Source organism: Aptenodytes patagonicus, chromosome 7, assembly GCF_965638725.1.
Source record: "Aptenodytes patagonicus chromosome 7, bAptPat1.pri.cur, whole genome shotgun sequence".
Lineage (NCBI taxonomy): Eukaryota > Metazoa > Chordata > Aves > Sphenisciformes > Spheniscidae > Aptenodytes > Aptenodytes patagonicus.
The window spans coordinates 7,128,603-7,141,768 of NC_134955.1; the positions used below are offsets into that span (position 1 = coordinate 7,128,603).

The following is a 13,166-nucleotide window of genomic DNA, read 5'->3' on the forward strand; positions in this document are numbered from 1 at the left end:
CCAATTTGTATTCTTGTAAGTTGGTTCTTCATGTCAGGAAGAAGAAACCCATTTTATTTTTATTCTCATGGTGGTTTTCCCTGAGGTAATAAAATCTACTTAGCCATAATGCCAGAGATGGCAGAGACGAAGAACCATTTTGAAGACTAAGACAAATAGCAAGCAAATTTACAAGTAGTTGTAAACTACAACTTTTAACATAAGAAATTTGCTTACGTCTTATGTTGCTAAATATTGCCTATGGTACAGCTTCTGAGAGCAAAGAAACTCCAGCAATGCCTACATTGGCTCTGGAGAAGTATGCATCTGTTTAAAGCACTACAAGGAGTTTTTGTGGGGTTCCAAGATTTTATCAGACTCTCTCCCCAATGCATAAAAAAAAAAAAATCACAACTTCTCCTGTCAACCAGAGGTGGGAAAGAACTCAAAGAAAATAATGGCAAAATAATAATGCCATGACATTACACCCTCGATCTTTCACAGAGTTATGTATCAGAGTTTCCTACAAACTTTCGTCATACCTTTCTGGACACTCACACAGCCATGCAAAGGGCACACTTGCTTCAAAGCTCTGAGAAAGAGAATTCAGCTGCTCTAATGGGCACAGACCAGACAGTCTCCTCATTACAAGCATGCTTTACTTAAATTGGCCAAGTGCAGGACTACGAGGAGTTCCCAGTAGGATTTCTGTCGGATGGATCTCAGACCCATTCTGCCCATACCAGGAAGCAGGCAGGAGGAGTTTTGGCAGTATGTGCAAGTGAAGGAATAGCAGGCCAGACTCACAGATGGTATCAGAGCTTTCAGGGAGACAACACCCATGGAAGAGAACAGATGTGCGTTATTTTTATTCTTTTACAATGGGAACTGATTGTTGAGCCAGTGACACATACTGCCTTTCCAGCTGTTCGTACAGCATCCTGCACACGGGGCACTCAAACTGCACGTGGGTTTGCGATCCCTACTGTAAACGAAGACACTCAGCTCCTAAAGGATACTTGTGTGCATGCCACTAAACATACCAAACACAATATGCTTTACCACAACATTTTTTGCCAAAATTTCATGTTGAAATACCCAGGTATGCCCTGAAAGTCCCCCTCAAATAAAAACGCTACCAGCAGGTTTGGTTTTGCTCATCAGGAGTATCACGGGTAGGGTAACATGCCGTACTCCTATTGCCATGCCAAAAATACTGTACAGTGAGGACATGACTTCCAAGCCTAAAACCTAAGCATTAGCAAATTCCAGTTTCAAAATTGACTTCAGGCTTAGAAAACTGCATTAATCTGTTTTAGAATATTTGTCAAGATACATTCATGCCATTACTGTGTTCATTCAGAAGTAACATTATGCAACCTCTGTGAAGGGAAAGTTCACCTATAGAACAGGCTACCTAAAACCCCCCACAAAACAAGAAAAGCAACCACAAAACCATTCCATGAAATAATTACTCCATGCCAAGATACTATCTGGTTCCTCCATGGGAGCAGATAATTACAGTTCTCCGAAATCATTTGCTTTGATAGCCACTAGAGCTTTATATAATGCTAATTTAACCCGTGCGCAGAACGCTAGGGCAGAACCTCAGACCTTTGAGCAGCATCTGTGGTTTGTCTTCCATTTCACTAGGGCTCTTTGGTATGAAATACTGTGCTGAATCGTCACAGGACTAAGCTATTCTGCCAAGTACACACATGAAGCTCTCACTGAAGTCAACGATAATTGGCACCCGAGAGCAGGAACAGAACGGAACACGTTGCGTGCAAACTAGCGTGAGTTGGATCACTTGTACTGTGACATGTGTCCGGCAGCCCTGGAACAACCCAGAAGCTGCTGTACCAGTTGAGCTTGGATCTTACAAGTGCCTATAAACTATTGAACAGCATGTAAAACATCCCACGCACCCATCGGTTCTGCTGCAAGTGGCAAGCTTCCTAGGACCTATAGGACGTTATGCACTCAACAGGAACATAAGTGAAGCTTAGCCAAGGAAAATCAATGGTTAACAAGCATAAGCATCAGATGGAGCAGTTACCCATGGTTTGGGCAGGCAGTGCTTTCTCTAGGGTAAGGGAGGAGAGCGAGGGCTATACCCATTTGTTGCAAGACTCTTACCTTTGCTGAGACCCTGACTGTGTGTGGCATTGCTGTAAGAGAATACCTTGCTTTTAGCCATAGTCAGTCCTTGAAATGAAGCAGATGAGTAGTTGTGATGTGCATGAACCAGAAACTGGAAATGCCTGTTGTCAGAGTCCTGACAGGTATTAACAATATGCCTGCATTTGCCAGTGGTGTTATCAGTCATCTTTTGGCTGCCCGCCCTCGTGTGCGCATTTCTCTCAACACATGCTCAGTCCAGTTGTTAGCACGGCATCTCCATGGAAGTACCTTCCACAGACAGGGCAAGGTATAAAAGCTTACACTGAGGTACCAGAGCAGCTTCTGGGAGTATTCAAGTCCAAAGTTACATGGGAACAACCAGACCAAGAGCAGAAGTTTGTAAGTTTGCAAAGCCACTTACATTAATGGAATAATGAGGAATTTATATTTAACAAGGATGTACTCATTAGGAATCTAACCCACCTCACTGGGCAGCCAGCCCTGCATGTGTCCTGCTTTATCTTTGGAGATAACACTGTTGGAAAATTATGTTAATATGTTAACATAATTGTATTGAAAACAGCTTGGCAAGAAGTGCTCTTTCACCACTGATATTTTACTATGACAATGCAGCACACCACAGATTTCAAATCATTATAGTTTTCAGCTTTCTTCCCATCTTCTAAGTGGTTTCGTGTTGAAACAAGACTTTTGCAATTGCTATGCCTGGGTCTCTATCCCTAATCTGTCTTAAAAATTTGGGGGCCCAACTTCAACCGGATTCAATAAAGGGATACAAGTTTCACAGACAACACTATTTCCACAGTCACGCGTTGTAGCTGGCGTGTACTTGAGACCCACCCAAGTAAGCTCCCTCCCCTCCTCCATCCTTAGTCAGGCAAACACCAGTGTATGGGCTTACCCACTTACAGACTTACAACACTGCGTATTGTTGCTGTCATTTCACAAGCTCCACAGAGGAAAAGGGTTTGGAATTACTAGAAGGGGTGAGGAGGTGCATCTGGCAAGGATGCAAGTGTCTGAAAACAAGCTTCATTAGTTGTACTGCTCAAGGTACAAACGTTTAATGGAACATAAAGAAAAACCCGCAGCCTTGCAGGAAAAATTAATTTATCAAGCTCCTGCCTTCTCCTAGTTGTATAATGGTGTAATTTCTTTCACAGAGGAGTACTACACTGATTCCTGTGAATTACATGGACATTGGGTCGGAAGGACCCAATTAAAAGTGCAGTTTACCTGGTTCATGGCTTTTCATACTTGCCACCACATAAAACTATAGATTGTGGCATCATGGGAAATTATTTCCACAAAAACTGTTGAAGTTCATTGAGGCAGTATGCTCCAGTAGACCCAATTCTGGTGGACACAGTCACTGCCTGGTGTAAATCCATAGTGCTCTGTTCATAGATTTATACCAGCTGTGAAGGTGGCCCAGTACTTATGTGGTCATAAAAATCAGATGGGGCCAACACCTGAACTATAGCTAATAGCTGTATCAGAACAAAATGTGACAGGTTTCAGCAAAACAGCTTCCTCACACTCAGGACTCCTGAAGGATACATGCATATTTGGTAATGATTACACTTTAAAGAGGAAGAAAAAAAATTCTTTCTAGGTGTGCAGACTAGCTCCTCCCTTCCCCCACCGATATAAGCACATAAATAGCCCAGACATGTCTATAAACAGAAGTATGCAAAATCCAGCCCAACACCACCTAACTTTCCTCCGCTCCGCACTTGGGTGTCTTGTTTCATGCACACACACCCCCGCTGAAGAAAGTGGCTTTGCTGCCAGTGTACTGTTCTCACTGTAAGGGCCCTTAAGCTCCAAAGGGTAGGTTTGTATATGGGATTTCAGTCATTAAATAAACACTTCTCTAGAAAAACTTCAATACCTGTCCCTACACATAAGCAGATCCTACTGCCCTGCAGGGAAGGAGAGCCTCTCTTCAGATAGCTGGGGGTGGGGGAAGGAAAGAGAAAGTTAAAGCGAGCAACATTAAATTACCCAATTAGTCTGTTGAAAACAGCTAAGTGTTCTCCCTCTCCCAAATCTCTGCACAACACAATAGATTATCTAGAAGTCACCATCCTATTCAAAATCAAAAGCAGAGCTGTCTTATCAAAGATAATTAGTAGTTCTAGAGAGGAAAAAACACTTAGAAGTTGCAAGAGCAGAGAGACCTGGTACTTGTGCTGCTGGGACTCTCCACTTGTACAACATTTCTTGGAGAACACGCTATCAAAGCTTCCAAAGCGCTTTGCAAACATCGAATCTCAACATACTTCGGTGAGGAGGAACCGCATCAGAAATCCCATTTTCCTTCTGGGTAGGCTGAAGCCCATAAAGACGTTTAAGCAACTTATCCCGGACTGCACAGCAAGTCGCTGCTGAACCGGAGGAGAAGAGGGGACCCCAATCCCTCGCTTCAGCCACTACACAAAGCTGCCTTAACCATATGTATCATTCACATATTTTGCAAATCTCTCTATGGTAACTTAGATGTCTAACCCAGAAAGAGGCAGGGCAGCTGATTAAAACCTTAGGGGTATTATTTTGAATACATATGCTAGCTCACTTCCATCTGTGTTGTTAATTAGTTCCTGACTGTAGGTTAAATGTAGGGCATGTTGTCACGAGCCTAAGGTGGGGTGGCAGGACCTCCTGCTATTGCCATATGGCTTTTTGTTTCTTCCTTCATTCTTCAGCTTTTAGCCTCATGCTTCTAATTTGTGGGCTCAACCATTATGTAACAAAGAACAACAAGAAAAGCAAAACTAGTGTTAAAACAGAAACATTCTTCACCATTAAAACCTCTATGAGGTTTGATTTGAAATGCAACACAACTTCCTGTCTCATCCAGAAGCTGCTTTTACCCACAGCAAGTTTTCTATGAAATTCAGGAAAGACCTATTCCCATGGAGAACTACTACTGCACAAGTAGGTATTGACCAGCCCTATAAACACAAACCAGGCAGCTTGCTGGGGGACCAAAGGTCAGCCTTAATTTGTATAAAATAGAGAAGAGCAAGGCTATGCCTACCCGTAATATAGATGCTGAGCCCTTACAGGGGATGAAGCCAGTGTAGCAGCACCATCCCCATCACAACAATGAAAGGAAAAAAGATGACTGAGTTCTGGTCATTTTTTTTTTTCCTCTAATGCGTGTCCACAGATGTATCTTTTTGTTAAAAATAGAAACAGCTCAGGACTGTCCTCGACAAAACTAGGAGTCTTGTTTTGAAGTATGCCTGAACATGACTAATTACAAGATATGCAGAGTATCGGCAGTTCCCCTGCAGTCATTTTCTAGTGAGTACAACCTGAATACTAACAGGTCTGGTGGTGCTTTGCGACCCAAGACTTGCTCCGAAGCATTTAATTTAGAGTAGACATGGAAGTTATTTATTGTGTTTTCTCGCTCTCATTGCACACCTGTCCTTCCATTAGTTAGAGGCAGGGGAAATGATTTCTGGCATTTCCAAGCATAAGAGTCTATAATTTTCATAACAATTACAGGAATCAGAGCAAGGTAAAAAATATACAACAGTATCTATGTTGAACAAAACTGATTAAGAACCAGGTGATATGACTTCATGCTTAAGAATTATGGAATTCAAGATGTTGCATCTAGGTTTGTCAGACTCGGGAGGTAGACTTCTTTGGAGACTTAGACCTCTAAGTATTGTCTTAAATCTTATTTCTGCTGGTTTGGGGGTTTTTTGTTGGGTTTGTTTTTTTTTTTTTTAAATGGAGGCATGTGGAATTGCCTCACTTAGCCTTTTGCAACATCCTTGCTCATCATTAACGCTCCTGCTACTTTTGCGGTTACAATGGCAGAAAAGTTTGCACAGGGGGCAGCAGAAATTAATCATTAGTGCAAAACAGAGAGAGAAAAGGACTTAAAATGAGTCTTCCAAGGAAGGCAGCTTTGTTCTTTGTTTTAAATTGAGGTACTGATCATTAGCTTTTAAGGGGAAAACTAATTTTCAGACATTCTTTTTCTTGTCATTACACAAAATTCGTATTTCTGCGAGAAGACTTAAAGAAGCACCTGCTTATCCTCTCTCTTTGCACCATTTCATTGGCAGCAACCTGCAGACACCATACCAGTAAGTACCCTGCTGTTGTAATGAGACATGAAACATCCTTCTTCGCCTCCTATAAAATACAAACAATCCTTCTTCACCAGTCTGCAGGACATTAGCTGCCAACAAAAAAAATAATCATGACATTGACATGAACTGTAATGTTTATATCTGGAAAAGCAAAAATGGAGAACTTCAGATGTGTTTATTTCTAGTTTTGGTTCAACCCATTATAAAGATAAAGGGCGGTCATGATGTTCAGCAGCAAATTCATATTTCACCACAGTTTCCTGGCACGGGTTCTGGTTAAGTTACCCTTGCCAGCTTGAACTTGTTAGTGGCTTTGCTTCCCCCTTGGACTCACACTGGCTTTCAGTACAAATTCTATCAAATAGCATTTCTCTCTTGGCATTTACGGCTCAGTCAAACTGGATTATCAACTCAAAAGGAATGTAAATAGCAAGTGAAGATCCAAGTCTTAATGCAGGCAGCCAGCAGGCACAATTATCTAGAAATACCGCAAAACAAGTCCAGTCGCTCATCCCAACAGTGTCCATACACTTCTGTAGTATGGTGACAGCTATGACTAAGGGGAGCCTGGTTTACTTAGTAATCCAGCCCTTGAATAAAGTTTAGATTTCATTTCTTTTCATCTCAGTATATCAAGTACTGAACACTCACCGAGAGCGCCATGGCCAGCGTAAAGAAGGGTAAACTAAACCATATGGATACTAAACGTTGCACCAAGCTTAGAAAGTAAATGGCATAACGGACTAAGGAATCCAGAGATCATAACCTTTTATTCCTTGATCTAGACAAAACTGCGTTTCTCCAGGAGCTGTTATGTTTAAAGAAAGCAGTGTTTTGATCACGTTAGATAAGGCACAACATGTGCTAGAATTGGCACAAGATTATGCTTAACTCTCTTTTATAAGATATGTACTACAGGATTCTGGGCGGAGGGGGAGACTAGTCCTGTTCTTATTGTTACAGCCTTGACTGCAGCAACATGCTCCAAGTCTTTTGCATGCTGAGTTAATAAAAAGCGCGTAACAGCATTTTGCTCAAGACTTTGCCTAGTTTGATCTTTTTCCAGACTCCTCCTGCTATGCTACATGCATGCAAAGGACTACAAGCCTACCTGTAGCCCAGTGCGTGTCCTGGAGAGGCAGAGGTTGGATGTGGAACTCCAGCTGAGCCAAGGGTAGTTTTTCAAACACTAGTTTGGTACAATGGCTCTCTCCTCATACACCCTCACATGGTATAAACGGTCTGCAGTTGCCTCCTCACTTGAACGGCAAATGCCCCTGTGTCACAGCTCCTCAGTTTCCCACAGGAAAACTGTTCCCTCAGAAGCTATACGTTAAGCACTTATCCCAATATACTTTACACTGACAGATTTCAAGTATCTTAAGAAATTATCAAAACCATCACCTGGAAAGGTATGCAGTACATGCCATCAACTAGTGGCTTGCACTTCCAAGGCTTTGTGAAATGGAAGTTCTCAGCTCCCACTGAGGTTTAGTTGTGTTGGGTTTCTTACTCCACTGGGCATTTGATAACCATAAGCTAGCCGTTATTATAAAAGCCCCCAAAACATACTGCGTCTGTAAGAGTCAAACAGGAATAACTGCACATGAGATGAGTTCAGCGGGTAAAAAAGGCACATTGTTTCTTTTTATAAGCAGTTCCTCACAAATTAAATAGGGAACAGTGCTTATTCTTCTCTCCCAAATGCAGAGGAAGAATCTGCTATAGCCAAAGATTGATGTACAAAACATACAAATCGGAAGTTGTGAGCTCAAAACAAAACAGGAAACTATATCCTAAGAACCAAGGGGCAGCTATAAAAAGTGTATTCCATGTTGTAGATTTGGGGTAGCAACAAATACCCACACACACAGTTTAACTTTGATACTTAATTTTAAAATTGGGAAAATTCTGAATCTAGTGAAACCAAGCTAGAGGCTGCTGAGTCGACACATTAAGAAAATGAGAACTTTTTTCTATTCTATTCCACCAAATATCTACTAAAGGACACCCCCTACCAAGTAGGGTTCAATGATGGGGTAGGGAACAAACCCCCTCTCCTGCCAAACCAACTCAACTCCTTAAGGGACTGGTTCTATATTGCACTTTTTTGGTGCAAGCTTTAGACACGCTATCAGGTCTTGCTGAGAGCTGTAACAAGCCAGTATAAATTTGACTTGCAAATACTTCTTTAGGTGTAGCCTAAAGTTCAGCAAGCAAATGATTTACTGAAAGTGATCCTTCTTGTTTACCTATTGGAGCCACACAAGGAAGGCTGTATAAAGATTAGTTACCTGCATCGCTAGAACAGGATTCACAGGTACCACTTCAGTTAAAGCCCGGTTAAAAAAAGCCCGCATGCATACACTAAATTTACTGCTGCGAGTAAGAACGGTTGGGATTAGCAGCCTCACTCATTGTAATTGTCCAGCCTCACTTCCAAGAGCCAGCCATAGCAGCGTGTTTGGTTCGTGCATCTCTAGGTGGCGGTAGCTGCTCAGATTTTGAGATACCAAGAGATGCTTATCTCCAATTTAGCAACCAGTATTCCTCCCATCCTCCTAGAATTGCCTTTCCTAATTTGAAATGTGACCCCCTCCCCCATTTCTTCATAATTTATAGTAGTCTGAAGCTGAGTCACAAGGATTTCTGCATTTTCCTAACCAAGTACACAAGAAAAAGAAATGAACTGCCAAAGTATTGAGGTAATTTATAGCGTAAAGCATTGAGAGCTTCTAGTCGATCAAAGGACTCAGAGAAACAAACATAAGAACAATCATGCCTTCTGTTCTGTACAAATGCCACGGCCAGAAATAACTGTCCTAATTAAGTGGTTTCAAAAAATGACTTCTCTGAAAGATACAATATTCTTACCGAGGAAAGTATATGACTGCTACAGTCTTATGGCAGCTGTCACCAGGGCATGAAAATCCACTAAATGAAGTTTCCTTTTGCTTCCTCCGGTTGTCCATGGGACTCATCTTCAGACAGCTGTAGCCATGTGTGATGCCTAAATTGTGCTGTAACGGGACATTCTGCTACCACTAGTATCAGTGTTACTAAAGGATTACAATCACATCAAATCAGCATCATCCCAGCCAACCCTCTGTTCACAATTCATAAAGGGTAGAAATGGTGCCTGAGATGAGGTTGGCTTTTTTTGGTAAGACTGTTGCCTATTCGGTCAAGTCCATAGCATCTTCAATATTTCAGACCGTTCCATGTTGATTGTTACTGTTGGGTGTAGCAGTTGAACTCCACTGGTCTATAGCTGCCTGACAATTAGGTCCCGAATGTTGAAAAGGAGGAAAATATGAGCCTGACGCTACAGATAACCTACACTTTATGCATGTGACTGTTTGTCCTGTTCTGCATGGACAACTCCTACAGTGTTCCTCATTGGACTGCTCAGAGCCTAAAATCGTAAGCAACATGGCCAACATAAGACTACATCAGAGGACACAGGCCATAGTATAATGGCTACCCTGTTAACTCACACGTGTATCTCCAAAAATAAAGCATTTCATTCTTCTGTATATATATTATATATATATTCTAATGTTTCCAAATCAAGTAGCATAAGGATTTACATTGATAACATCTAAGTTTAAGGCACCATAGCAGAGTTGCCAGTATACACTGCATAGCAAAATCTGTTATTTATTGTTTGTTTTACAAAAGTGCTGAGAAGTCCTTGTCGGGTACCAGGAATAGAAGACAGGCAAAACAATCTCTGCCCCAAACAACTTACTGTCAAAGATAAGACTGAATAATAGGTATGGATAAGGAAGGGAAACAGTAAGATTTGTGAGCTGGCAGACGGTGGGCACAGGCTACCAGCCCCATCCCAGCTTGTGCATCAGGTGGTTTGCTCAGTACACACCTGTACTGCTTCCTAATGGTGTACCGCAGGGAACAAGAGAGTTGTTAGGCACAGCACCTTCCTAGCTGGAACCGAAGACAGTAGGTTATTGAGGTACCACTTCATTTCAGCAATACACAAAAATAGCTTAGCTTCAGTGCTTTTAAAAGCTTCGTTTTAAAGGATGTTCACAGCTAAGCGTTACCAAGAATGCCAGTGTATGAAATGATCTAAGAAATGATTGAGAGTTTCCTAATTAAGCAGCATTTTAGCTATTTAGGAGGAACCAAGTGCTCACAACATATGCTTGAAAACAGGTCAAGACAAGTTAGTAATTAACCTATTAAAAGCATATATCCCCTTCTAGTGGAGCCTCCACCAATTCACACGATGCCTAACATGAGATTCCTAGTGTAGGCACAGGGCACATCCTTAGAACAACATTTTAGCCTTTTATACAAACCAGGAAGGCAGATATGGGAAATACTTTTTTCTTTTTTTAATAGGACCACACTTACTACACAAATCACTCAGAGCGAATTGTTTCTCATCTTCACACAGGCTTACCCATAGAAGGGATGAGAGGGTCTCCTAATCACGAGCTTCTTGTGACCTGCTTTTATACCTGCACCCCTGCAGAGAACTATCATCTGAGCTAAACATGCAGCTTCTTGCATTCTTCTCACTGTAACAGCAGAGTAACAGTTGCAGAAAGTGCTACAGGTACCGCAAGGACTTTTAACTGCAGCTACTTTCAGCTCAGCACTGTCATTATATGCAAAGCTTTTAAGCAAAAGCACAGATCCTTATTTTCCACTATATTCTTTCACATTTTAATGAGTCTTTAAAATCCTTCGCATCTGTGCACTACGTTTTGTAGTATTCCGGCATATTGTAGTACTCCCATAGCACTACACTACAACATAATGCCTTTGTGTTTAAAAGCACGCTGCTTGAAATTAAACGTTTTTTCAGTTTAGCCTTACTCCCTCCAAGATAAAAGTCCTTTCCCATTTTCCTCCACTGTTATATGTGGATTATTCAGATAAAGTGTTCTTTATCCTTCTGACCCGGTTTACCCTGATTTCACAGCCATGTAACGACAGGGTCTACCCTGCAGCTCCGGAAAGCAGAGAGCACTGGTGACACAAACAGAAGGCACGCTACTTACAAATGGGTTTTCCCAGCCGAGGTTCAGTGAAGCTGAACATTAAGTGGTAGTACTACAGCAGAAAATTGTTGCGAGTTACAGAGCCCTGTAGAAAGGCTCCTGTATCTAGTCACGTTAAGTAAATAGCTGAAACGCCTACCAGCTCCTTCAAGGTATTTTAGAGTTGAAAGGGAACCGTTGCTTTGCCCTGAGACCCAGGTGAGGACGGCACTCCGTCCTGCTGCTCCCAGAGCAGGCAGGAGAACGCCGCAGTTTGCCTTCTCCCTTTCCCTCACCCCGGGTTTGTTTACACAGCCAGTGCCCTGCCGCTCTGCACGCAGGGAGCCATAGCATCCCCCTGACAGCTGCTACCTCCTCTCGCATGCCAAACCACGGGACTCGTAGCCCGGAGAGAGCCAAGAGCGGCCCATCTGCTTACGTTCTTCCATACCTAGACTAACTCTGGGCCATCACCGGGGTCACGCTTTCACCCAAGCGCTCGCAGGCAGCGCTCCTGCTCTGCAAGCAGAGACATTGATTTGCACCAAGGCGCTACCTGACACAAACGAGCAAGACCATATGACGACCTTCTCGCTTGGGACGGCCGACCACGCGCAAACAGAGCGAACCCTTCGCTTCTGCTACCCAGCAGCCACTCAAACTTAGTGACGCGAAAGCTGCTCCTGTCTGTGAGCGGGCGGCTCACTGCCTGGCCCTTTGCTCATATCTAAAGACGACCAAGGAAATTAATTTTATGTACTTATCACACCATGAATTAAAGATTACAGAAACACTCGCTGAAGAAAAATGTATTGCCAGCATAGATTCTTTGCATTCATTAGAACTGTTACTAGAAACATAAATAAGTAATGACTATTGATCTCGCAATAGTCATACCCTCAGAACAGCAAACTACAATAAACTGAAGGGAAAAAGTACATATTTTAACCGTAACATACAAACCAAGATACCAATAGCACCTCTTAAAAATAAACAAGCAAAGCAAGCATGGCCCACAGTTGTAACACCTTATGCTTTTAATCCTATAAAAGAAAAAAAAAAGTAACCAGTGGGATAGCGCAAGGCTTCCAAAGCATTAACTAAACCTTTGCCAACCAAATTTACCGTCTAACGCCAACTCCTTCCTGGCTGGAGGATAAGCGTTTCCCACACCAACATGAAACCAAACCCAGCGGGCAGGACCTAACCTCGTCCCTCTCGCCTCCTCCCCGCGCACCGACGAGCGCGGCAGACGCACGACCCAGAGCCGCTCAAGCCGCCGAGCCCCCTCTCCGCGCCGCCTTCCCCGCCCTCCTAGCCGCACACGGCGGGCTCCCCACGCCCGGTGGAAGGCGGGAGAGGCGGAGGACAAAGCCCCCATGGCACCGGAATCCCGGTGAGGGTGCCCGGCGTGCTTCACATTCCAGCGACGGCTGCGCTTCAACAAGTGCATCGCTCCCCTCCCTGACGGCACCTCGCCCGCCAGCGCCGGGGAGGCGCCCGGCCGGCCCCGTCCCTCCCCGCCCACCGCTCCCCTCGCGGCCGCCGCCCGCAGCCCGGCTCGCTACGCGCCCGCCCGCCCCGCGGCGGGGTCCCGCCGCCCCCGGGACCACCGCCCGCCCCAGCCCCGCGGGACGCCGCCGCCGCCGAGAGAGGGGGCCGGGGGGGGGGGCCGCCGCCCCGCCGCGCGCCCGCCGCCAGGGGGCGCCGCCCGCCGCCCAACGGCCGCCCGCCGCGCCCCACGCAGGGCGCCGCCACGCGGGCAGCGCGCCCCGCGCCCGGCCCCGCCTCGCCCCGCGCGGCCGCCGACGCCGTCGGGCAAGCGCCGCCGGCGCCCAACGGCCGCCCGGCCCCGCGCTCCCCCTCACGCCGACGGGAGAGCGCTCCCGCCTCCGCCGGCGCGGGGCCGGCC

The 13,166-nt window shown here is 44.6% G+C and overlaps 1 protein-coding gene across 6 annotated transcripts in view; it reads right to left on the reverse strand.

The window, feature by feature from the left end:
- The window catches only part of BDNF (brain derived neurotrophic factor), a 39,197-nt gene that overhangs the window by 6,446 nt on the left and 19,585 nt on the right, over positions 1–13,166 (reverse strand). The window contains exon 1 of one of the 6 annotated variants that reach the window (XM_076343861.1): positions 12,641–12,644. The exons of 3 other annotated variants lie outside the window; for them this stretch is intronic. The gene's annotated coding sequence lies outside the window, so the exon portion shown is untranslated. Of the gene's footprint in view, positions 1–9,116; positions 9,168–11,275; positions 11,302–12,640; positions 12,645–13,166 lie in introns of those variants that run through there. 2 more of the 6 variants (XM_076343865.1, XM_076343860.1) reach the window with 2 other exon arrangements.